Raw genomic sequence first — 25,400 nt, forward strand, 5'->3', positions numbered from 1 at the left:
ATTGCATCATATGAAGGAGGCAACATACTGAGTCTGTTTTGGGTATTTATCACAAATACTTTATTGCCAACATTATCAAACCCATGATGCGGCAGGATTATTGAATTTTCAGGTAACACTGCTAATGTCTCAGTGAATAAAGCATCGTTCGCTGCCGAACCAGCTCTTAGACAACTACTAAACACCAAACGTTCTGAATAAAACAAAGCTGTATGCTGTTTTCACGGTAGGGTCTCCCACTAATGTGAGTGGTTCCAGAAGCAGTTCCATTAAGGACTCTAATTGAGAGTTGGATAAACGATAACCAGGGTGAATGCATAAGAGGCAATTCGGTATCTACCCACTGAAAACTGTTGCAGAGAAAGGCAGCGAGCATGCCATGGGACACATTTCTGTGCAAGTGCCGTCGCACCGCCAGGGTAGTGAGTACAGCGAGTTGGCCTGCTTTGAGTTCAGACACAACAGGCAGCCTTTTTGTCTGCAGTGAAGGATTTCACAACAACATGCCATGAGCACACATACAGGTGCACACATTAAGAAAAAGCAAAAAGCAAGGACAAACGTGCAAGTGTGAAGAAAGAATTGCAAGCCTGATTTTGCAAAGCTGGCAACAGATGATCTGAACGCTTAACGAAGTTCAACGCATGATCATCCTATGCTAGCGGCAAAAAACGTTGCGGCATGGCACTTTTTCTTCTGCACGTGGAAAATAAATGTAGAATGGACGGGTGACACGAGCGAAGGCAGAGGTGTTGGCACAATCGATAAAAGAAGGTTGGCCGCGCTCGCGTGCTCAAGTGTTCCATGACCACCACGAGAACCGGACGTCTGGGTCCTGCGTTCCCTGCTTGATCCGCCATACGCTCGTGCTGAAAACCGGCCCAGGCTCCCGGTTCCTTCCACCGTGGAGCATGAACGCCTACTTTGGGGGTGCCTGCACGACGCTATCACGAAGGCGATCACCGCGCTTGAAGCTCTACTCAAGGATCCCACTGCACCAAATTCCAGGCTACGTCACCCAGAGATGAGTGCCCTGGATGCCAAGATCCAGGCTCAACTCGCGGACGAGGCCTTTCAAGCCGACTACAGCACAGCATTTGCAAAATTCGGGCCCGCGTGGACACCACCCAATCATCGCCTTCTGCTGTCGCCGGTCCCTCGAGCTCCGCTGCTGGTTAGCCTACACAAGGTCCAATGGTGAGCAAATCCACGGCTCGTCCCGCCGTGCCAGTTCCCCGCGTCGCCCTTCCCAAGCTGGAGATTGCACCCTTCTTTGGGGACCGTAGCAAGTGGCAGAGGGATTCTGGGAACAATTTGATGCCACCATGCATACAAACCAACACGTGACGAAAATGGACAAATTCAAGTACCTCCACTTGTACATGACCGGGCCCAGGACTGGGCAGTGGAGGATGGCTATGAAGCTGCGGTCAAGATCCTCAAAGACCGCTTTGACCACAGAGACCAATTGATGGTGGGTCATGTCGATGCCCTCCTCACCACAACTCCGGTGAAGACTTGTGCGGACGTCGGGAGGTTGCGGAGCTTGCATGATGAGATTCGCCTAAACTCACTGGAGGGGCTAGGCGTGGCGCCAGACCGGCCATTGGGTCCTGCTAAAGGTGTTGCTACACGGCATTGCTCTTTACCGGCAACGCATGAAAGAATCAGCAGCAAATGAGGTGACTGGTAATGCCCAGCAAGTGTAGAAGACCTTGCAAGTTTCTCTGAATTGAGGTGGAAATTCGGGAGGAAGGGCACACGGACAGCACCGGCCCTCAGGTTCGACGCCCTCCACCACCCCGGCCGACACCCAATGAGAATTTTGTTCCACCGTCGGCCGCAACACTAGATGCGCAGTCACCGCCTCCTCCTCATGGGGACTGTTTGTGGCGGGCGAGGCCATGGGATCGCGCGATGCACCGCGAATGTGCCACCAGACGAGAAGCGACGGCGACTGCAAACAGGCAGGCTTTGCTTTTGGTGTGGCAAGCAAAATAATGTTGCATGCGCCTGCCAGACTGCTAGAACCTTGTTGCGCAGCCACTGTTCGCGCCGGCATCTAACTTCACTGCGCGACGGTGTACACCACCAGGCCTGCCCACTCAAGGCCTGCCATGCCCAGACCTTCCCACTCAGCGTCCTCGGTGATCACCGCCTCAACCAGCATCACACGGCCCACTCCAGTCTATCTTCTCGTGAGGGTTCTGTTAGACACGGTCAGCGGACATTTGTTTGACAGGACGTATCGCGTGCTCTGGGCTGCTCCGCTGAAGGCGCTGTGGACCTCAAGCTGGTAACCTTCCACAAGAGCCACCCTACAGCAGCTCACAAGCATCCTCGCGTGTCGGTTACGGTGACCAGCCAGAACAGAGGGCAGCAAGTCACCATCGACGCCCTGGAGGTGCCAAGCATCTGTGCAGTTACGAGTAGCCCGATCGCAGATGAAATGCACAGATTTATGCACGGCCGTGGCCTTTTCGCCACTGACGCTCTTCTCGCCTCAGCTTACATGGACGACCACATCAGTATTCTAATTGGTACCGACCACTATTGGCACCTCACTGCCGTAGAATCACTTCTAGGCTGGACTCTTCAGGGTTCGCACACCAATCGCAGAGACCATCCTTTGGTGGAATTGAGCGCTCTGACCCTGGCCCACGGGGAATCCCCGCCCGACGACATCACAACAGATAAGCTCTCATCCCCACGGCCCGACGTCAGGAAGAAGAGCATGCAATGCGAGGCTCCGCTCCCGGAAAAGAAACCAGGACTGCATGCCAGCGCGGATGTGCAGAAGGTTACCCTTGTGTCGGTTGGGGGTGTCTGAGCCGTAACGAGCTCCCTGGATGCCCCCGACACGAAGACAGCTGCGTTTTGCACTTATGACCCACTATGCACAGCAGTCGCGAGAGACAATGCCAAGAAAAGCAAAGGCCAGCAAGAGCAGCGAGTGAAGAGGCAATCTAATAGTCCAGACGGTGTTACCTCATCTCAGGTCCCAACTAGTCCCACTGTGTCACAACTCGAAAAACCGAGTGCACCTCTAGTAACAGCAAAGACGAAAGGAAAGTGACCCTCACTACAACAGATAACACCGGCTTTCTGTCTCGTCAAGCCGAACCCGTGCCTGCCCCAGAACAATGGGCCATTCGAGCCATCGTCAACAAGCTCAGAGTTGAAACGCCGCTGGAGGTACCGACAGACGGTCACAAAGCGCCTGTGGCAAAGATGGCGGAACGAATACCGGCTGTTTCTGCGGTCTGGTCACAAAGCGCCCTCACGTCCGCCACACCGACTCGCAATCGGAGACATGGTTGTAACGCACGACAAGGGATACACACCAACGTTTTGGAGATTCGGCCGTGTAGCCAAGTTGCTACCGGGAGGCAACACAACCGTCCGTACCTGTGACCTGGGCAAAAAATGGGGCGTCGCATTCAACGGCTCTACTTTCTTGAAGCCAAACCGTAGGCTTCTTGGCAGGCAGGGGAGTGTGTGGAAAATAAATGTGGAATGGGCGGGTTACACGAGCGAATGCAGGGGGCGTTGGCACGATCGATAAAAGATCGGCCGCGCTCGCGTGCTCGAGCTTGAGTGTTCCATGTTCCCAAGAACCGTACGTCTGGGTCCCGCGTTTCCTGCTTGATACTCCAGATGCTGTGTCAGGTTTGTCCAAAATGGCCAATACGCCCGCCACAACCCCATAGGCCAAAATTGTTTTCATTTATTCTCTAACCTCGCACATAAGTGCTCTTCTTTTCTTTGCTGTCAAACAAAACAAGCCACAGAAAGTGACCACTGTGTAAGGTTTCCGCACGAATAAAGAATCGGTTTACTCAAAAAAAATTTACACGCTGTACATGTCAATGCAACTATTTGCACATGCCATCATGACGCTTGACTGTTTTGTCGACCAGCCCTCTTGTGCGGGATCCCCAGCCGAGGATATCACACACACCACACCAGTGGGCACTGGGGAAAAGGAAAGTCTCCAAGAAGTGCCACACCACGAGTCCAGCCTGAACAGCTGCACCGAGATGCCTCAGTCAGGTGTGCGACCGCTGGCTCGAGGCACTTTCGAACCAACCACTTGCAAAGGGGCCCCAAAGAGGTCCGCCAGGAAAGTCTCTGCTGAAAGGCCGTGGCGACATGCGGTGTGGTCTCAGGCAAGAACACCACACCAGGAGCAATGCCGAGGAAAGTTGGGAGCACCAAAGGGACGCCACCCAAGATGCTGCACAACGAGGGTGCTCAAGCCCAGCCAGGGCCACAGAGGAGGCCCCGAGCTTCCACCACAGAAGGCCATCCACACAGGCGCAGAAGAGGACTGCACCACCGGTGATGGACAGCGTCCAAGCACTCTCTCCCTTCAGCTGAGCTAAGGACGAGGGCCCTGGCTACCTGCGGAGGGCCACCATGCGTGACAGCCGCCTAGTGCTGAGTCCCACCATGCAGGGGTACATGGGTTTGGGAGCAGTCTTGGGAGGCAGCCAGAAAGGCCTCAAGGAGCACGTTTGGAGCAACCAGAAACCCTTGTTTGGCAGGGGGCTGGCACCGGATTCTGCGCCGGAAACCCTGCCAGTTAAGTTCAATCTGCTTATCTGCTATATCAGGCGTTCTACCATGCACTAGAACCTATTCCGCACCAGGAACACAGTTCTTGTACTATATCTGGAAATATGCCGAATCATCTTCCTTTGGCCACAGCGAGTGCACCCTGCTATCACCATGCGCAGAGTCTAAGAGGATCGCATAACAGGCCTCGCTTCGTCTCCGGTAGACGGCAGTGCTAAGTGAACTCATGGCAGTATTCCGTAAAATAAGGAGTTTGCTTGCATTTTTGTATCCGGCAGTGGTTTCGGTGCGTGCGATGCAGAACATAGCTTTGTCTTCGCCCGTCATGGGGTTGCAAGAGTTGAAAAACGTACACCCTCGACTACATAAGGAGAGCGCCTTAGAAGGCAATAAATATTGCTGGACCCCCCTCTACATAAGCAAAGATAATCCTGAAATTCACTAGTGAATATGAGTAATTACCTCTGAAGAAAGGCGAACTGAATTAACAAGCGACGGCAAAGCGTTGAAGACCCCGTTTGTTCAATACATGCTCGTCAAAAATGGTAGTCTAAACTGAAGTTCACCTCCAGTGAACTACAGTTGTGTGATCTCTTTTCGATCTGTTTGCTGTGTGATACGGAAGCATTTCATTAATTTTTGGTCATTTTCAGCTGGCACCGGCAAACAAAACCATCCAAATGCGGCACAAATAAACCCAGAGTGAAGGCGGCTAAGGCGCGCAGTGCCTGCGGCCCCACTCATAACCTTGATCACACCGAAACCATAATCGCATTGGAACACGATGTTCCAGTTTTCAGGCTCGGGGCATCGTGGCGGTCGTATCTCACAGCCCAATTTGGGCTCTTCGGCGCAGGACAGCGCTGACAAACGAGTTTAGTGCAGAAAGGGCGACTGGGAGCAGGATGGCCCAGGTGAACAAGTTTGGCGCTCAATGGCGCTGCTGTTTCCCCCCTGGTGCCACCATGTCCTCAGAAAACCCTCCCCTGGTGACTCTCTTGCAACCCACATGTGAGTGCATTAACTTGCATCCAACGAACGATTCACGCAGCATGAGAAGGACCACTGATGTCGAGTTCATGGTGTGGCCCTGCAGCCGGCTGCGATGGCCTCCTGGTACATGCCGGCACAGTCTTCGCACTACGTGTACCGGAGGTGTCGTGCCCATTAGAGATGCGGTACAGACTCCGAAAGCAAGGTGCCCTCATCACTTCCCTAAGCTCCCCCTTACCCTTAAAAAGGCCACGCTGACAAAATTCGTTTTATTTGAAAGATTTCGTGTTTTGTAGTGCCCGCAGCGTTTGTCCAGAAGCAAATAATGCTTTATTCACTCCGAAATTACCTAATTAATTCAAGTTGAAATTTTGATTCTCCCGCCAAATAGTGTGTTTTCGCAAAATCTGCAACGACATCACAAGAACCACTCTGCAGCCGATTGCGGAGCCTCGTTTACAGGTAGTCGACCTAGATGGCACCACCATTCCGTGAAGGGCCATTTTCTGCCTTTGCTTCATTTTTTACCGTATTTGTACCTGGCTTGTTTTTGTTGAGGTAAAAAATAATCGTTTCCTGAAACATGGTGTTCACTTGACAAGTACGGTCACTCAAAAAACACCGTCGCTGGCGCCAATCGGACAGAGTTGTCTGAGGCAACCCCAAAGCGCCACAGTGATGTGCAGCTAAAACATGCACAGTGTGCGCAGTACCAACAGCAGTACGCATCGATACTTCTATGCTTACGAGTGCTTTCGTAACTTCCACCGTTTGTCCACCATTCTTACAGCTATAAAAAGAATGTGCCCTTAATTTAGGCGCAAAGACCTCGTTCGGAAAGCTTATAAGTTCTGCCTAATTTGCGTTTGCTTTTGGCGGCCTCAGCCAACCGCAGAGCTGTCAGGTATGACATCGTAGGTTCTGTTGCGGGAAATGAGCTAGTGGGTCGCATGGCCATTCCCTTTTTCCCTAATTATGCAGCTTATCTGAGCGAAGTTTATGCAAAAGGTTCTGTCAGTACGATTCTCGTGAGGCAATCTTTCGAATGTATCAAACGTGTTTTGTCTGCATGGTCCCTTTAAAGGGGTCATGAAGAGAAAATGCCAATGCCAATAGCAATGGCACCAATTTTATCGCAAACAAATAACCTAGTTGAAGCAGGAGTGCTGGCCAGATGGGTGTCGTCACGGGCACGCTCCACTTCCGCCATAATTTGCCCCTCCAAGTTTGTGGCGTAGTCTGCCAACAAGAACCAAGCCGGCTCGCCAACGCAGGCTCACGGGACAGACTTTCTCGTTTCAGCGTGCAATCAACGTAGACTGCATAACCACCAGTGATATGGCACTCTGCGCTGATGAAAGACCAAATCGCCAGCAGTCAAGGACTGCACCAATGAAAGCGTGTGTTCAGTGAGAGCGGATGTCCAGACAGCTGGGAGATAGTGCGCTATTTCGATCAAGATGAAAGCCTCTTCCAGTGAGCCTGAGGTTACAGAAGAGTGGCACTTCTGAGAGGGGCAATTGCGTCAGCGCAGCCTCCCCAAGCCAATTCATGAACGTTCACCGGCAGTTTTTGCAGTGCACTGCAAATAAAAATGGGCTCCAAAGGCGCTTCATTACCGGCAAATCAATGACGACTCAGTGGGAACATACACAGACTGCATGAAATTAACTGTTCTGAAGGTGAACAAAAGAAAAGGAAGCTGTTTTTTTGTTTCTTGCATTGCTTTTTTTAACTTTCTCATGCTGCGTTCTAGCCAGCGCATCAGTTTCTCCATAGCGGCATACCTGCAAGGACTATGAGCCGTAGAAGTCCCACATGAAAGCTCATTTGTAAGAGCTTTTTTTTTTCCTGTCTGAAGAAAGACCACAAAGCTAAAAGGTTACATTAGAACTGCTCCAGTTATCGTGCCCGCACCACTGCAGTGACTGTACCACTGAGCACACAATCACTGGTCTGATTCACAGCATTTTTCCCCCTAAACGGTAAACCTAATAAATGTCTGGCTGTGCAGGATTCCGGTGCACATTAAACAAACCTGTAACACAATGTGTTCCATTGCCCAAGTTGTGCGCTTAGGAGAATTGCGCATTTTAATTTCTGGCAGCTGTACTTGGTGTAATTAACTATAGAATAGCTAGCAGTTATTGCATACGTGTAATGAAGAATGACTAAGTCAGCTAAACGCACATACATAAAGGGAGAAATGCAGGCGACCCTTTCTTCGCATGAGCAGTACGGAACATGTGACGCAGCCTCATCTTGCGCTCACCATCTCCTGGCCAGAATCTCTATCACAATCACATCACCTCATTTCACCTGTGCCCTGGTGCAAGCAAGAAAATCTCAGCTGCCATCACAGAGAAATCGGCATTTCAGGGAAACCGGAAAGAAATGTTATTCCTTGTTATTCTGCGCATGACAGTGTTATATTGTTTCTCGCCTACTCTTCGAGTCAAACAACTCTGTATAAGAAAAAGAAAAATCGGATCTCTGCTACTGTCTATGGTGCGAGTGTGGGCCCTCAGGCACCTTCAAGTGGTCCTTAAAGTCAGGTTTTGCCTGGGGGACCCCCAACTTCTTGTTGGAAATAAAGCTTGAATTGAATTGGAATGACACACCAGGTGCACAAAGGCAAAGCGAACCGATAATGCCAGCTGTACATGATTCCTCCTCACCATCACCAGAGGGGACCATTCAGACAAAATACAAGTTTGTTTTATTCAAAAGATTTGGTGCTTTACAGTGCCGCACCCAGTGCTTGTCCAGCAGCAGACGGTGCTTTATATTCACTGAGAAATTAATTAACTTCGGTTAAAATTTTGACTCTCCCACCAAATCGTGTTTTGTGACGTCTGTGATGACGTAACAAGGACAGGTCTTCAAGCGAACCTTGGTGGGCTGTTTACTCGGCAGCGGAGTGCGGAACACTTTTTTCTACCATCAGCCCTCCTAGATGGCGCCACCATACTGCACAGGGCTGCTGTCTGCGTTTGCTTTGTTTCTGGCCGTACTTGTTTTTGTTATAGTAGGTGCAGTAAAACCTCGTTACAGTCAAGGGAGCCAGAAAATCTGTCTCTTGTAACCAAGGTCTCTTGTATCCAAAAATTCTAAAAACACTGAGGAGTTGAACTGGATCACCATCAAGGTGTGCTTGATCCCGTCAACAGAAAATTACTCAGGATGGCTGAAAGAAGTCCTCCAGGGTAGTTTGTTTGTTGGAGAATGCAGACCGAAGGAGCTTTCTTCCCAACTTCTGGAGGTAGAAGACTTCATCCTGTAAGCCTTCCTGTTGCTGCCAGTATCTTTGTAGAGCCCTGAGGTGCTCGTCAGCTTCCACTGCTGACACTTTTGGCTTCACAATGTCCTCCTCATCCTCTCCTTCCAGTTCATCGTCGAGGGCACATGCACCATTCACTTGTGCCACGATCGCCTCATCCGTAAGCTCTTCAGAGCACACGAGGTCCAGATCCGTAGAGACAAAGTCTTCAAACTACTCTGGAACATGCGCAGACTCTTGGATGAGGCCCCAAGCTTCATTTTATAGGCCGTTGTCATTAAAGTCTTCCATGTGAAGCCCCTCTTCCACCACGTCACCCCATTTGAAGACAGCTTTTGTGAAACAGTTATTTCCAGGCAGCTGAAATTACCTCAACGGCAAACCTCACGTCGATGACAGTTGCCCAGTCTTGCTGCATGTCCAACAGCAGGCGTTCCGCCAACTGTGTCCTGTACTGTGACTTGAGCGAGTGCACAATTCCTCGGTCAATAGGTTCAAGGTGGGATGTGGCGTTGGGAGGGGAAACAAACAACCTTTGTGGCTTTCAGTGCAGGGACTTTGGTGTGGCAAGACGCATTGTCCACAAAGAGGAGCACATGGCGATTCTGAGCGTCCATCTTCTAGTCGAATTTTAACAGCCGGGAATTGAAAATGCTGTTCGTCATCCATGCAGTCTGGTTGGATTCGTATGTGGCGGGAATGTGACGCCAGTGACTGAAACAACGGGGTCGTTTCGACTTCCCAATCGTGAGGAGACGCTCCTTCTCCGTTCTCGACATGTTGCAACAAAATAGAACGCTCACCCACTCTTTGGACCGTTTCCCGCCGTGGAACGCATTGGACTTGAATGACAGTCTTTCCTGGCCTCATTTTGTAAAATAAGCCGCTCTCGTCCGCGTTGAACAAGTCATCGGGGCTGTAGCCACGAAGTAGCTAAAGAAGCTTACCATCTCTCCACGAGGACACACAGTTTAAGTCAACTGAATCACTTCCTCCCGAGATGCACTTGAACGAGATGCCATTGCGAGCTTTGAAGCGATCGAGCCACCCTTCACTGCACTTAAAGTCGGTACAATCAAGAAGGAACGCTAGTTGCTCGGCGCATTTCCTGAGCAACACACCGTTCACGGGAATGTTCTTGACAAGCGCGTTTCACAGCCACAACAGTAAGGCTTCCTCCCCCTTTGGATAGCTGGCCCCCCAAAGTCTGATTCGCTTCACCGACAGTCCACCGTCCTCTGGTTGCTTTGAGATTGCCTCGCGGTTTTTCATTATGGTGTTGACAGTCTTCCGGGAAAGTCCAAACTTCTCCGCAACCATCGTCTGCTTTTGTCCAGAGTCCACATCGCTCATGATTTCAAGCTCATCCAGCGGAGAGATCTGCTTTCGCTTTGCTGTTGACATGTCGCGCCCTTCACCAGTGATGCACTGCTGGCTTGCGAAACAGCGCCGCAAAAAAGTCAAGGCGGCGTAGCGCCTGCACGCAGGTCAAGATGGCTTCCCTTCTACCGTTGCCGTTCCGTCCCGCGGGTCCCACGCTACGCTAGGTTCATTTCGGCAGGGTTGCGTTCTCACGCCGTCCTACGAAATTGGCTGCGAGCGCAAAAAATGTCACAGATAGCTGTGCACACCACCAATCAGGCGAGACTGCTTGAGAATTCGACCGTCCGGAAAACTTCGTGAAAAGGGGTGGGGGGGCAGGGGATGCTAACTGCCAACAGAGATGGGGCGAAGCGAGAGCGACGCGAATTAGAAAGCCGGCGATGAGTGAGGTGCGGAGTCCCATCGTGGCAAAGAGATTCGCTTCAAGATAGCCGGGACGGTCGCCCTCCTTTCCGCAGCCGTTGGGCTGCCGACGATTCGTACAACGCTGTCTCATGGAAACATGGCGACGGCTCAAGTGCCCGACTTCGACGAGCGCGGTGGACGCTGAGACAGAAATACTACTCAATCGCGCATGGTTGCAGAATCGCTGTAGTTTGAAAATAGTCGCAACCATGCGAGGCATGACATCTGGCTGCGAAACGGAACAGAATAGAGCCTAGGGAATGAAAATTGCAACGCGTGTGGTTTGTACTACGACGTCGGCCCCCTTACGCGAGTGTTTTCGGGTTGTGTCTCTTATAAAAGGGAGCTGAAAATGTTGTCTTCAGTAACCGAGTGTCCCTTGTAACCATGTCTCTTGTATGCGATGTTGCTAACATGGCGAACATAGGGAGACCAACCAAACCATTTTCAAATGTCTAATAACCGAGTGTCTCTTGCAATGAGGTTTTACTGTAGTAATTGTTTACTGAAATACTGGCTGTGCTCAACAAACAGGGTCACGCAAGAGTGTCGCTTACACCGATCGGCCAGCGTAAGACCACCCCAAAGCGCAGGACTGGTGTGCAGCTATAACAAGCATAGTGAAGCTATAAAAGTGAAACAAGCACGCAGTACCAACAGTAGTACCCACTGGTGCTTCCATGTTTACATGTACTTTCGCAACTTCTATGGTTCACCCCGCCTATTCTTCTGCTATAAAATGAATATGCATCGCATTTTTCTCACCTCAGCCAATCGCACACCTGCCCATAGGTTCTAGTGTGGGTGTGGCGACGCAAAGCGGCGCTTCTGTGTGTGGTGGAAAGAGCGCATGCGCACGCAAGAGAGTTATCTTCGGGAGGAAGGCTGACCATAAAAGTTCAGTTGTTTGGGACGCGTGTTATTCACTTGTGCTGCTCTGCCGAGCAGCACGTCCCAACATTGGTGACCCGGAATTCAGACGCAGCCACCGGAGTGTCGAACCAGCAGCAATATGGCTTCAACGTCCACGACAGACGCCCTTCCGACAGTCTCCTCAGTCGACGGTAAGCTGCCCCCCTTTTGGACTGCGGACCCCGCACTTTGGTTCGTACAAGTGGAATCGCAGTTCGCAGCACGACGCATCACCACAGACCTTACGAAATACCACTACGTAGTCAGCAGTCTGCCGCCCGCCATAGCCAGTGAAGTAAGGGGCCTTTTACTCGCACCACCTGTCGAAAATGCATATTCAACGCTAAAAGAAACCCTTGTCCGCCGAGTCACGCCCTCCAAACCGCAACGACTGCAGCAACTGCTTCGCGGCACGGAACTCTGCGACTGTGCTCCTAGCCAGCTTTTGCGGCACATGCAACAGTTGCTCGGCGAGACATCAACCACGCTAGACGGAGCGTTGCTCCGAGAACTTTTTTTGCAAAAGTTGCCTTCAGGCGTCCGCATGGCCGTCGCTGCCTCAGAGCACTAAGATTTAACCGCGGCCGCAGAGCTTGCTGACCAACTAGTAGCGATAACCCCGCCCACACCCATGGCTGCCGTGCAAGCACAGCAGTCTCAAGACGAACTTCAAGAGATGCGTGAGGCGATTTCGAAACGGTATCAGCTTTGCACGCAAGCAGAAGGGCGCAAACGATAACCGAGCCTAACACACCGCTATCTCAAATGCAGCACCAACATACATGCTGGCATCATCGGAGGTTCAGAAATAGTGCCCGTAAATGTGTTCCACCATGCACATACTCTGGAAACAGCCGCGGCAAGCACTGAGGGCGACCAGTGCTACTCCATTGCTTCCAAGTCTTCCCTCGGTATTCTTTGTTACCGACCACAACAACGGAGTACGTTTCTTAGTCGACACAGGCGCCGAGGTGAGCGTTATACCGGCGTCACACGCAGAAAGAAAGAAACCTAGTGCATCACCCCTGCAAGCTGTCAACAACACGGTGATAAGAACATATGGCCATCGTTCACTTTCACTGAACTTCGGTTTCGCCAGAACGTTTAGCTGGGTGTTCATAGCTGCCGATGTTAAATTCGCCATACTAGGCGGAGACTTTTTCCAGTTCTTTGGTCTGTTGGTCAACGTCCGCAACAAACGGCTTCAAGATCCTGTTTCTCGGGGAGCGGTACAAGGCACGCCATGCTGGCACCCCCCTATCAGTCCAACCTTGCTTAGTCTGTCTGGAGAAGCGTACTTCACCGCCATACTACAAGAGTTTCCAGAGCTTACGCGACAGCCACAGGAATTTCCTGAAGTAAAGTACGGCGTCCAGCATCACATCGAAACCACAGGCCCACCGGTCTATGCGCGACCACGGCGCCTGTCACTCGAGAAGCTACGACTCGCCCGACAGGTGTTTGCCCACACGATGGAACTCCGGATAGTACGTCCTTCATCCAGCCCATATGCCTCACCTCTTCACATGGTCCCCAAATCAACAAACTGTGAATGGCGCCCTTGCGGGGACCATCGAGTGCTGAACCGGGTAACTGTACCAGACCAGTGCCACACATTCATGACATGACCTCCTTCCTGCATGGTGCTACCATTTTCTCTAAAATCGATCTAGTACGAGCATATCATCATATACCCGTAGCACCGGAAGATACTCCCAAGACCGCAGTAACAACGCCGTTCGGAATGTTCGAGTTCCTACGTACACCCTTCGGCTTACGCAACGCCAGCCAAACTTTTCAGCAGTTCATGGATGGCATTGTCCGTGGCCTCGACTTTGGCAAGGTATACTTCGATGATCTTCTGATTGCTAGCAGCACTCCTGAAGAGCACGAGTGGCATCTGCGATGCGTACTTCATCGACTGACAGAGAACGGCATCGTTATCAATGTGGCAAAAGGCATGCTTGGGGTACCGACACTATCATTTTTGGGCCACAGCACTTCAAGTGCAGGAGTGCAGCCCCAGAAGGAGAAGGTGGAAGCAGTAGGGCAGTTTCCACAGCCGAAAAACATCCGCCAGCTTCGACAGTTCCTGGGACTCGTGACCTTCTACCGTAGGTTTATCCCGAAATGCGCCAACACCCTCTCCACAGCCTACTTGCCACACCAGGATCTAAGGCAACTGCCATTCAGTGGAACGATCAATCCATACAAGCATTCCAGATGATTAAGGAAGCTCTTGCAAATGCTACAATGCTCACGCACCCGCAGCCAGGTGTTCCTCAATGCGTAATGATGGACGCCTCCGATGCAGCGATTGGAGCCGTGTTGCAGCAGAAGGTGAACGGAGTGTGGCGACCAATTTTGTTCTCCAGAAAATTGATCCCATCCGAACGGAGATACAGCACCTTTGGTAGGGAACTCCTGGCCATATACGCTGCTATACGACATTTCCGCCATTACGTCTACGTAATTTTTGTTTTCACGGATCACAAGCCACTCACCTACACATTGCACGCGAACTCCGATCCTGGTGCAGACGTGGGACGGGAGCTCCGCCAAATGTCGTACATCGCAGAATTCACGACAGATGTACGCCATGTCAGCGGGATGGATAATGCCGCTGCCGACGCTCTTTTGCGCAGTCCAGTGAATGCCATCAATCTGCCGAGCGGCGTGGACTTCACCACACTAACGGCGGCTCAACGCAGTGACGGTGAATTGAAGCGTCTACTGACGTCTTCAACCAATGCCTTGAAGCTGCAATGGTTGGCAGAACCCACAGGGTCCGTATTCTGCGACGTGTCTACAGGCAGGGCCCGACCGTTTTTTCCCCTTGAACCTCCGTCGCAGCATTTTTGACTGGCTGCACAGCCTGGCGCATCCCGGGATTCGAGCCATGGAACGGCTATGCACAGCGAGGTTTGTGTGGCCAGGAATAAACCGGGATGTCCGACACTGGACACGAGAGTTCCTCGCATGCCAGCGATCCAAAGTTCAGCGACGTACCATGACCAACTTGGGATCCTTCCCTCTGCCAGACTCTCGATTTGCCCATGTGGACATTGTCGGACCACTGCTCTTGTGCCAGGGGTAAAGCTACTTGCTAACTTGCATCGATCGCTTCACGCGACGGCCGGAGGCCGTGCCCATCCAGACATGACTGCTGAGACCGTCGCCCGCGCATTTATCTACCACTAGGTGGCCTGCTTTGGAGTGCCGGCAACTGTGACTACGGATCGCGGAACGCAGTTTGAGTCCGCCCTATTCGCTCTTGGGTACTTCCCGCATCAGAACAACTGCCTACCATCCGATAAGCAGCGGTATGGTGGAAAGGTTCCATCGGCAGCTGAAGACGAGCCTGACGGCTACTGCGAGTCACAATTGGGTGGAGGCACTGCCTTTTGTTCCATTGGGAGTTAGGGCTGCGCTGAAAGCAGATATTGGATGCTGCTCTGCTGAACTGGTGTACGGAACAACGCTTCGCCTCCCAGGGGAGTTTTTCACTCCCAGTAAGGACGAGAACGTGTACGCGAACACGGACTACGCCGTGCAACTGCGAGACATCATGAGTATACGCGCTGTTCCTCCGCGTCCGCCCGCAGCCCGGCCAGTCCACGTGCACCTTGAACTATCCTCCTGCTCTCACGTGTTCGTGAGGCACGACGCCGTACAGTGTCCACTCCAGCCCCCGTACGACGGGCCTTTCAAGGTGCTGCAACGGGGAGACAAGCACATTACGATCGACAGAGGTGGTCGTCACGATGCGGTTTCTCCAGAGCGCGTAAAACGAGCACACGCGGACTCAGACAGCGAAGTATCTGCACCACCTCGAGCTCCATCTTCGCAGGGGCCCCCGGCGGCAGACCACGTAGCGAAGCCCCAACACGTCCTCTAACGGTTCATGCGGAGTGGACGGTGTACGAGACCCCCGGTGCGCATGAACTTGTGAAGTGCCACTCTCTAGGGGGAGTACTGTGGTGACGCAAAGCAGCGCTTCCGTGTGTGGTGCAAAGAGCGCATGCGCACGCAAGAGGAAGTTATCTTCGGGAGGAAGGCTGATAATAAACAATCAGTTGTTGTTTGGGACACGCGTTATTCATTTGCACTGCTCTGCCAAGCAGCGCGTCCCAACATGGGAAATGAGCTAGTGAGTCACATGACCAGTGCCGTTTTTCCTAATTATGAAGCTTATTTGAGTGACATTTATGTTAAAAGTGGTGTCAGCATGGTTCTAACGAGGCAATATTTCAAATGAACCAAACTTGTATTTTGTCTGCATGGCCCTTTTAAGTCCACTGCAGGGCAAAGTCCTCTCCCACTGACCTCCAACCACTCCTATCCTGCGCTGCCAGAGTCCACTGTTTACCCCAGAAGTTCCGCATTCCTTCCCTCGTTCGTGTTGTTGGCCTTCCCCTCTCCTAGGCCCATGTCTTGGTATGCACCCTGCCCAAGGTCCATTTCTTATTCTCAATTTGGACTATGATATCTTCTACTCAAGTTTGTTCCCTGATCCACGAAACTCGTTCCTTACCTCTGAGCGTGGCTCCTATCAACCTTGGTTCCATGACCGTTGAGCAGACCCAAGTTTTCTTTCCAGTGGGACGCCAAACTTCTTCCCCATATGCCATCACTGGCAGCACACATTGGTTGCCTACTGCTGCGAACCATGTATGGGTTTGTTTATTTATTGTTTGTTTTTACTGCCCGGCCCTGCCCGGCTCTGTTATCTGTGTCCCAAGCGAAGCGCTTCTTCTGTTCTTTATTTTTATGCCGCACGGGCTATCTCATTCAGATAAGCAGACTGTTTCGCCCTAACATCACTAGCCCAGAATAATATTCTCTGATCTACAATGTTCTGGATGTAAATGACGGTTCCAGAAACACTCGCGCCGAAAGATAAAAAGCCTGCAGAGCAGACGCCGCGGCATTCGAATCGCGGACACTCGCTTCAGCACGTCACTTTGTTGACTGCTGCTTCGCCGCCTGTGTATTCTTTAAGTTGTTAGAGGAGCACAAGTTCGCTCCAATAAACTTGTTTTTTCTTCAAGACAGCTACGTTGTCTTTGTCTACGTGACATCTGGTAGGTGCGGGGTAAATGCACCCTAAGCCCTCGTCAAGCCGACAAGCAAACCCCACTCGTGCCAGCCGGCGACAGCAAAGTCTTCAGCCGGAGTTTGGACTACTTTCGGATAAAGTGAAGAAAGAAGACGTCGTGACCACCACCATGATCAACGCAGGCACAAAGACCAGCACTACCAATCCCGCCCTCGTTCTTCAACTGCCCCGGGAACCACCATCGTTCCGCGGATCCCCTGGAGAAGACCCTGAGGACTGCTTGGAGAAAGTGGAGTGCGTCCGCATCTTTAACAGGTGGGATGACAAAAAAACTTTCCACCATGTTTTCTTCTATTCAGAAGATACGGCCCAAACGTGGTTTGAAAACCATGAAATCTGCCTAACTAACTGGACTCTTTAAAGGAGCCATGAAGAGAAAATACAACTTCGTTTAATTTGAAAGAACTAGAATTGAGTATCTCACTCAGCTCCATTGCAGCCACAAAAGATGTTTTTTTAACGAAAAAAAAAAGCAAAAAGTATTTAAAAACTTTCAAATTTTGTGCCACAGTGACGTGTTATGAGAAAGAATGACGTCATACGGGTCAACAATAAAACAATTTTCACTGCGTTAACTGCACGTTAGCATTCAAGTGATGCGGTCAAATGGAACCAGAGGCCCCATTACAGACGTCCAGACATGATGTCTCGTCGCGACAGGTCAGTTAAGCGGCCGCCAATCGCACAAACAAGGTTCCGTGATGTCATAGAAAAGTTGCGGGAAATTGGCTAGAAGGTCACGACTGCTTCACTTGTTTTCTTCAATATCTTCGTTATTTGTTCGAAGATTGTGATGATATTAGTATCACTGTTGTCGGGACTAAGCAGTCTTTCTAATAAACCCAACTTGTATTTTGTCTTCACGGCTCCTGATTTCCTCAAAACATTCGCCACCGTCGTGTGGAAAGAAAGAGCCGCCCTTTTGTTGGAAACGCGCACGCAACACCCCAACGAAGGGGTCGTGATCTTCGTTGAGGAGATGAAGCAACTATTTCGCCGCGCGGACCCCGAAATGACGAAAGAAAAGAAGTTACACTTCTTGATGCGCGGTGTGAAGGAGGAACTGTTTGCTGGACTTGCCCGCAACCAGCCCAAAACCATCGCCGAATTCGTGACCGAAGCCAACACAATCGAGAAGGCCCTCGAAATGCGTGCTAAGCAGTATGACCGCAACTTTGTTGGCGCGGCCAATGCGAACTACATTGACAACATGCTGATTCCGGCCGACAGCCTACGCGAGACCATCCGTGCAGTAGTGAGAGAGGAGCTGCGGAAACTTCTCCCCACGCCACCACAAGTCGCTTCCCTTGCCGACGTTATTAGGGAAGTGCAACAAGCGTTGGGAACTTCTACGCCGTCCGAAGTACCCCGCGAGCCACAAGCTATGATGTACTCCGCGGCTGTTCGTTGACCCTGCCTTGCTCCAACACGTCATCAAGAGGACCCGCCGTACCGCCGCCCACTGTTGCCCGCCCGACCCCCGGTAGTCCGAAACCAGACGCCGAGGAAGACGGACGTATGGCGAACTCCAGATAATCGTCCTCTGTGCTACCACTGCGGAGAGGCTGACCACATCTACCGACGCTGCCCCTACAAGAGGCTCGGTTTGCGAGGCTTCTCCATCGACGCACCACACCCCCGACCCGGACAGCGCCCTACTGAGATCGAAGAATACCTCTCCAACACCAACCGAGGACCAGCCCGCTTCAACCATTCACCGTTGCCCTACCCAGCACCACCACCAGATGTCACGTGGCCAAAGACGACACAGTTGTCTTCAAGGAAAACAAGTTTATTGAAGCGAACTTGTGCTCCCCAAACAACTCAAAGAATACAGGTGGTGAAGCAGCAGTCAACAAAGTGACGTGCAAAGGCGAGCGTCGACGATTCGAATGCCGCGGCGTCTGCTCTGCAGGCTTTTATCTTTCGGCGCGAGTGTCCACGTGACAATACAATTCTTCTCGGTGTTCAGTGACAGAGGCCATTATCTGGCAGTGCTTGCTGAGTGCAACCCAGCCCACACCTATCCCGCGACTGCACTGCATAACGATTGCAGGGAAGAGTTTCCTTTCCTTGTCTATTATCAAGCAGATCCCCGCCTACTGAAAGGTGGTAGTCATCGCGAGCAAAATGTTTCGAACATGCTCAGCAACACTTCTTTCCGATTCTCAAGTTTCTCATCCGTAACACTCTCGAATACCTGTCGCGTGCTACTTGTGGTGGGAACGTACACCTGCACTTTCCCCTGGGAAAGCGTGCAGAAAGGTCCCAGCAACTCTCTACAGACGCTGTGCTCTTGTGTGGCGGTCAGCAAATGCAGCACCAGCATAGGAAGAACAGGTCTGAAGAAAGGTTACGCGCTGGCACTGGCACTGACGTGGCGGTCAACGTGGAATCACATCTAAGAGCAGTTTGTGGTGGTCGCTGTTAACCGGGAATAGGAAACTCCAGCATGTGCAGCCTCCTACTATAGACCGATGGTAAGCTGAAGCAAGTGCTTCAAGGAGATGATGAATTCACCCTTCTTTCGATCCAGTGGTGCCAAGTTGATGGCGCAAGGGCTCCGTGTGCGAGAAATAAGCCCTTTGCACTGTGGCCAAGTGGGTGGGCTCGCTTTGAGATGGGAATGGGCCCCGTTGCCTACTTCAGGGGAAAACATGGAGGCTTTCCCGCCAGCTACGGTTCGTGCCCGCGGCAATCTTTGATGCTCCCACTTCCAAGCTCACGGAAACAGCATCGATGGGGTCTTCTATCCCACCAGTTCAAGAGGCTCGCAAGCACCCCCGTCAACTTTGCAACTGGGAAGCCATCGTCTCCCACTGCACACACGCCACAACACACAAGGTTGTCTACTTCACATTTCTAATCCAGCTTGGCCGTTCCCTCAACTTGCCTGGATCCCAAGACTTCCTCTAGGTTTGCCTCAATCTTGAAGAGGGGCCAGTTGGTGTGCTCCGACAAAGAATAGTTGCATTGAGAAGTGAAACAACAAGGGACAACACGACGAAGGCAGAGAGAGATGACGTCCGCCTCCCGTTACTGACTTAGTAATACTAACGAATCCCTCCAAAAGACTTCTGACGGCTTCATACCTACCAGAAGTTGGCAACCATCCAATAATTCAGCCAGCACATGACATTCAAGCGCATTTCTCATCAAAAAAGTAAGAAAACGGTTCATCTCTACGGCAGGGAAAATTGTGCAGCAATAAGTGATGAACTCTTGCTCTCCATTTTTATTTTTCAAACATACTTCCACTGTAGATCAGCTCAGGAAAAAAAAATGGAGAGTAACAAATTACAGAGTTGCGAACTCGTAGCAGCCCTTATGAAAACCTAAATTTAATCTCCACACAAACTTTGCTGTATTCACCAAAGAAGAAACATCTCTAGTTAGAAGCAGCCCACAATGCACCCTTAGAGTCCATTTTGCCCAGCAGTGTCAAATGCGATCATAAAAGCTCAACAGACGCAGTCCGCCACACCTGCTGCATGCAAACCAGTGAGGCACGTCCACAGTGCCAATATATTAATTGAATCGTTTCGATCATTTTTCCGCAGGGAAACTGGCCTTTCACTCCATGTGCTGAACTCGAATATCACGCCCTTCACAGCATCTATGACGACTACGGCTCGGTTAAAATTTTAACCCAAACAAATGACAGGCTTTATTTGACTAATTTATTGATAGATCGGCTGCACTGTTTTATAGAGACAAAATTGATACTAAGTAATCGAACACGTTTGAGAGGGGTTTTCTCTGTCACACTATCCACACGGTCAGTAGTAAAAATTGCACGTCTTGATAGCAAGTTCTTGCTGCTCCGCAAACAAAGGTATTTTTCAAAATTCCAGGATTGATCCAAAGGTTAATCCTGGAATCACCGACCCCTTGCAACGACGCAGTTAAACTGGTCTTCCTCAGCGAAGGTGACCCTTCACTTCATGCACTCACTGGCTTGAAATATCACGCTCTTCGCGGCACTTGTCAACATTTTTTGCAAATCACTTACCATCAGACAGTGTACCTAAGTGACGTTGCTGAAACTTCCTCGAAAGTAGCAGAAATGTCAATTCTGCATAGTTGTTTATTGCTTTTACAGTCATGTGTAACAGGTTAACAACCCAACACTATAGTTAGCAAAACTGGTAACAGGTAGCTTTCAAGTTAGGTATTGCCCTAGGACTTTCACGGAACAGTTCATCGAGCGCTTTGTCCCACGGCACTCGGGATTTCCCCCAAAGCATTTGATAACTGAGTAGCCATGTGGAGGCACGAGGAGAAATAAAACCAGAGGGTCCCCTGCATTCAGGTCATTTTCGCTACGCTCGAGTGCTCGACATTGCCTTTGTCAATGGTTGCTTTTCTAGCTATACTATTCTAGTCACCCTCAAGTCTTTTTACCCCTTTTATTTCTAATGACTTCACCATGCCCGCAACTCGCCGCACATGCACTTTACCAATGCTTCCAATGAAATCAGGCTCCAAGGTGTCCTTAGCCAAGAGGTATGAATGCTGGCAAGTGGACCTTAGTCCAACGTTCTAAACCAATGCAAACTTGCAACCGCTAACTAGTCCAGTCATATCCTTGTGTAATGTGGACGCAGAATATGCACAACATTACCGCAGCTACTATACTCTACGACGTTTTTTGATACACCTACCCCACACAGTTGGTCACGCTGAGTTGTCAGTGTTTCTAGTCGGAACTAAACTCGAATATGCATTGTTAACAAGGAGCCCACACCACATTGCTGCACTCAAATCGATTCAAAACAAAGCCAACATCCCAAGCATGATGCGAGCATGTCACCACTGAAGGCAGAAATGGGCTTGTCACTGCAATGCAGCCCTCAATTGCTTTGCCAACTTTTTCCCCAATTTATTTTCCAGCAAACCTGTCTTAGAAGACCTCAGCGCAGTTATCGACTGATTTTCTGCACATTACGCCGCGAGAGCATTCGCGCATTTTCTTTCACACAGCCAACCAGTGGCCCGTTTCTCTAATAACACACCAGGAAGACGTTGTGCTACGCAATGACAGCCCACAAAATCGACCTTTACAATGGTTGCTCCTTTTCGCTTCTGTTCTAGTGGCTGGCTACGTGGTGCCATCGCTTCCAGTGCTTGTTCACTTCATGGCCGTTTTGCAATTTGGTTCAGGCGACGAAGTTCGTGCTTGGTACCAACTTCTGCCGTGGACCAGAATACTTCTCACCAGAGGTCACGGACATTTACGTACAACAGCCAAAATTGCAGAGTATCCCACATTTGACGTAAATGAAAATGGAATGGCAAAACATGTTGAAATGTGCGCATTTGTCAGCCCCCTGCTTCATCAGCTGTCTGTGTGCGCAACTTAAAATTTGTGTTTGCCAGTGGGACAATATTACCTGACCATCCAGAACCCGTGGAAAACACAGCGGCAGGTATTTTCTACAGAGAGACCAGGTCTCCTCAAAAATTGTTATGAGATACTTAGGGCCGTATTCCAAGTCCCTCCTACACTCCATTTTTTTTTTCCTCCACTAGGATTCCACAATTCTTATGCATGGGGAAATCGATTTCAAGGACCTCCTGCACTGAAGGCTCCAGTGGATGAACGACTCAGAATACCAGGGCAAGCCTCGTTCCCTGTATGCAAGAGAAAACAAAACTACCAAACTACGCAGGAAGCTTTCCAAGGCTGTGTGAACGATCCCAAGATACACTGATTATATGAGCACTTAATCTGTGAACAATGATAGCATTCTGATCCTTGGGAGCGCACGTACCCATCATCATCAGCCTATCTGCGCCCACTGCAGGGCAAAGGCCTCTCCCATTATTCTCCAATTACCTCGGTCCTGTGCCAACTGTGACCAATTTATCCCCGCAAACTTGTTGATCTCATCTGCCCATCTAACTTTCTGCCGCCCCCTGCAACGCTTGCCTTCTCTAGGGATCCACTCTGTTACCCTTAATGACCAGCGGTAATCTTGCCTTCGCATTACATGCCCTGCCCACGTCCATTTCTTCTTCTTAATCTCTACTAATATGTCCTTAAGACGTGTTTGTTCCCTGACCCACTCCGTTCTCTTCTTGTCCCGTAATGTACCCAATCCGCCCCTAATATTGGGGACAATTTGGGAGCTGCTCTGTGAGTGCCCAAGCTAAGGACAGATCATTCGAGCCGCTGCAATGCGGCACTCATTACCACTACGATAGTTTCTCAGGCTTCCCACCATGACAGAATGACGTTGTACAACGCTCTTCCTTGGCTCTTGACGCTGCTGAGCTGCACACACCCACAACGCAAAGCTTCAAGGTGAGCTCGTGTGAAAACTGGAGGCAGCTGTGGTGCAGATTCACTTTAGGAGCACACGCATCCTCAAAAGGGCCCCAATAAATTTTGTCCAGTGCGGTTAGTATGTACGAATCATACTCAGCATAAATTCCCTCTCCCATATCTTTTGTAGGATGCTTTAGAGGCTTCAGATCTCCCGTGGTTGGCACTTGCAGTGCTTGCACACCAGCAATATCTTGCCTCGAACAATCCCTCCCCCAAGCCATTCTTTGGAGAACATGTGGCATGAAACGGAACCGATTCCAAAGATATTCTCCGTTTCCCTAGTCTCACACAACCTTACATTGCGAAGCTTCAAAGCAGGGACATTACGCTCGAGCGTAAAAAGTTCACATCTGATGCTACCCCAATAATATGGCGAATGTCACGAGGGCCTTGAACCTACACCCACTGTGCAAAATGGAAGGGGGGGCCCCCTTCCAGTTTAGGGACACAAGGCCTGTTCTTGAAGCTCTCTCACAGGTTATGAATGGCTCCAACACGAGAGAAGGAATAAACGCCCAGCCTGTGCAAAACACCAGGTTGGGGCGCTACTTTGACAAATGGGTGCGCGCAAAGCGCTCGCGGTTGAGGGACACCATCGGGGGCCACAGGTTGGTCTGCGCTTGTTGTTGCTCGGGTGATGCAGCACAACACCAGACTTCATGGCGTTTGTGAGCGGACCGCTTTTGGGGGATGGAGAAAAACCTCCTCGCCCTCAATGCGAATTTGTGCAGTGCTGGCAAGCACGCCGAGAATGAGAGTTTACACTGCAGCTCAGGATCGATGACGCATCGAGACGTTTGAGGCCCGCTTCTTCGGTGCGACTTGCGTTGCCATCTGCAAGGCGAACCAATCTGAGCCGGTAAGCGGGAGATAGTACAAGCTTGCTGGTCACGCAACGTACGACCAGTTCTGGACACCTGGAAAGACGTTCGCGCGGCGGCGTCACGAGTGGAAACGCTCGGCCCCTTCCCGCTGTTCCGGGCCCCACCGTCATCGGCGGAGCTACTCAACCGGGAAATGCGTAACAAGAGGCCCCGTTCAATGTTGCCGCGTCGTCACGATTTCAAACGAGCTCCTCGCACGAAGGGGGAGGCACCCGCGCCACAAACAGACGGCGTCAAACGGACGTGGCACGCTGCCAAGAGCGCGGCCGCATCGCGAGCGACCAGCGATGCGACGATCCGGCCCCCGTCCAGGGCCGAAACCAAAACACGTGCGGCCAGCTCGCATTTGGTGCCCACTCCTGCCGAGGGGGCAACGAGACGAGCTCGCGACTCCGCTGCTTCCGTGCGCTCTTCTTCCTCTTGCAAGGGCGCGCAACGGCGGTTCAACGGACGCCCTCCTCATGACTCAGATCCGCCGGCGGCGGCGGCAGCAGCAGCTCCTGACTCATCGCACATGATTGACACGGCACCCAAGGTACTACTCACCTCGGGCCGCGAGCGGCCATGCAGTTGAACGCGGCTGGGCCAGAAGCCGAAGAAGCGACGCACATCCGACCGGCTTCACTGCCCGCGTTCACTCACACCACCACTGGGAAGGCACACTGCAGCAGGCGACGACAACATGGTCGGCGACGGCGACGCGGGCGAAGAATTGCGACTGCTCACGCCAGCCTCTCGGGCCGAACCGCCATGGAAGACTCCCCCGTGCCGCCGCGTTGCTTACGCCACCGGGGTGACTCATGCCTGCTGCGCGAAAACCTGGCGCGGCCAGCGCGGCTTTGCACTCCCGGCGGCCTCCTCTCCTTCTTCCTCTTGTTGTGGTCCGCACAGCAGCTGCGCGGCGGCCGCTCTTTTTTTTTTTTTGTTTTGGTTTTTTTTTGTCCCTTCGTTTCCCTCGCCGCTGCGTGCGTCCACGTGCGCCACTGTTGGAGTTTCGGGCGATGGCGAAAGCGCTCCGCCCCGACACCGGCGAAATCAAGGAAAGCGGCAGTCGCTGCGACTCGGGTGCGGGTCTAGGGCCCGCAGACTTCGCAGCTCGACAGCAGGCGTACGCGGCAGGGAAGAGGAGGAGGGGATTTCCTTGTTCTAGTGGTTGGTAAGGCAAGGGGAAGAAGCGACTGTGCAGGAACCGATTGTTCTGTGGCGAGCGGAGTTGGGCAAACGACCTCTCCTCAAAACATATTTCTCAACCTCGTTAGAGGTTGCCGTTCGCGTAGCCAAATTTACCTCGATATGCTTTGAGCACCTTGTGGACACCTCCCCTCAGCTTATTTATTTATTTATTCAACATGTTTTCGCGCTCACGTGGGGGTAGATACGGGTTAACATAGAAGTAACACAGACGGGACCGTCGGTACGGCATCAATCAAAAAAAGAAAACGGGGATATGTTGTCAAGACTTCTTCGCAAACAGGGAGGCTGTGGGCCATGCGGGAAAGGGGGAGGTGGGTCAAG

The 25,400-nt window shown here is 51.4% G+C and overlaps 1 protein-coding gene across 1 annotated transcript in view; it reads right to left on the bottom strand.

Annotated features, from left to right (window-relative positions):
• LOC144164734 (dual specificity protein phosphatase 16-like) overlaps positions 1-24,684 on the bottom strand; it is a 66,937-nt gene extending 42,253 nt beyond the window's left edge. Inside the window, exon 1 of the mRNA XM_077695026.1 lies at positions 24,432-24,684. The gene's annotated coding sequence lies outside the window, so the exon portion shown is untranslated. The remainder of the gene's footprint in view (positions 1-24,431) is intronic.
• Between the last annotated feature and the right edge of the window lie 716 nt (positions 24,685-25,400).

The sequence above is a fragment of the Haemaphysalis longicornis genome, unplaced genomic scaffold (assembly GCF_048455015.1).
Source record: "Haemaphysalis longicornis isolate Haplotype H1 unplaced genomic scaffold, Haemaphysalis longicornis Haplotype H1 scaffold_136, whole genome shotgun sequence".
NCBI classification, from domain to species: Eukaryota; Metazoa; Arthropoda; class Arachnida; order Ixodida; family Ixodidae; genus Haemaphysalis; species Haemaphysalis longicornis.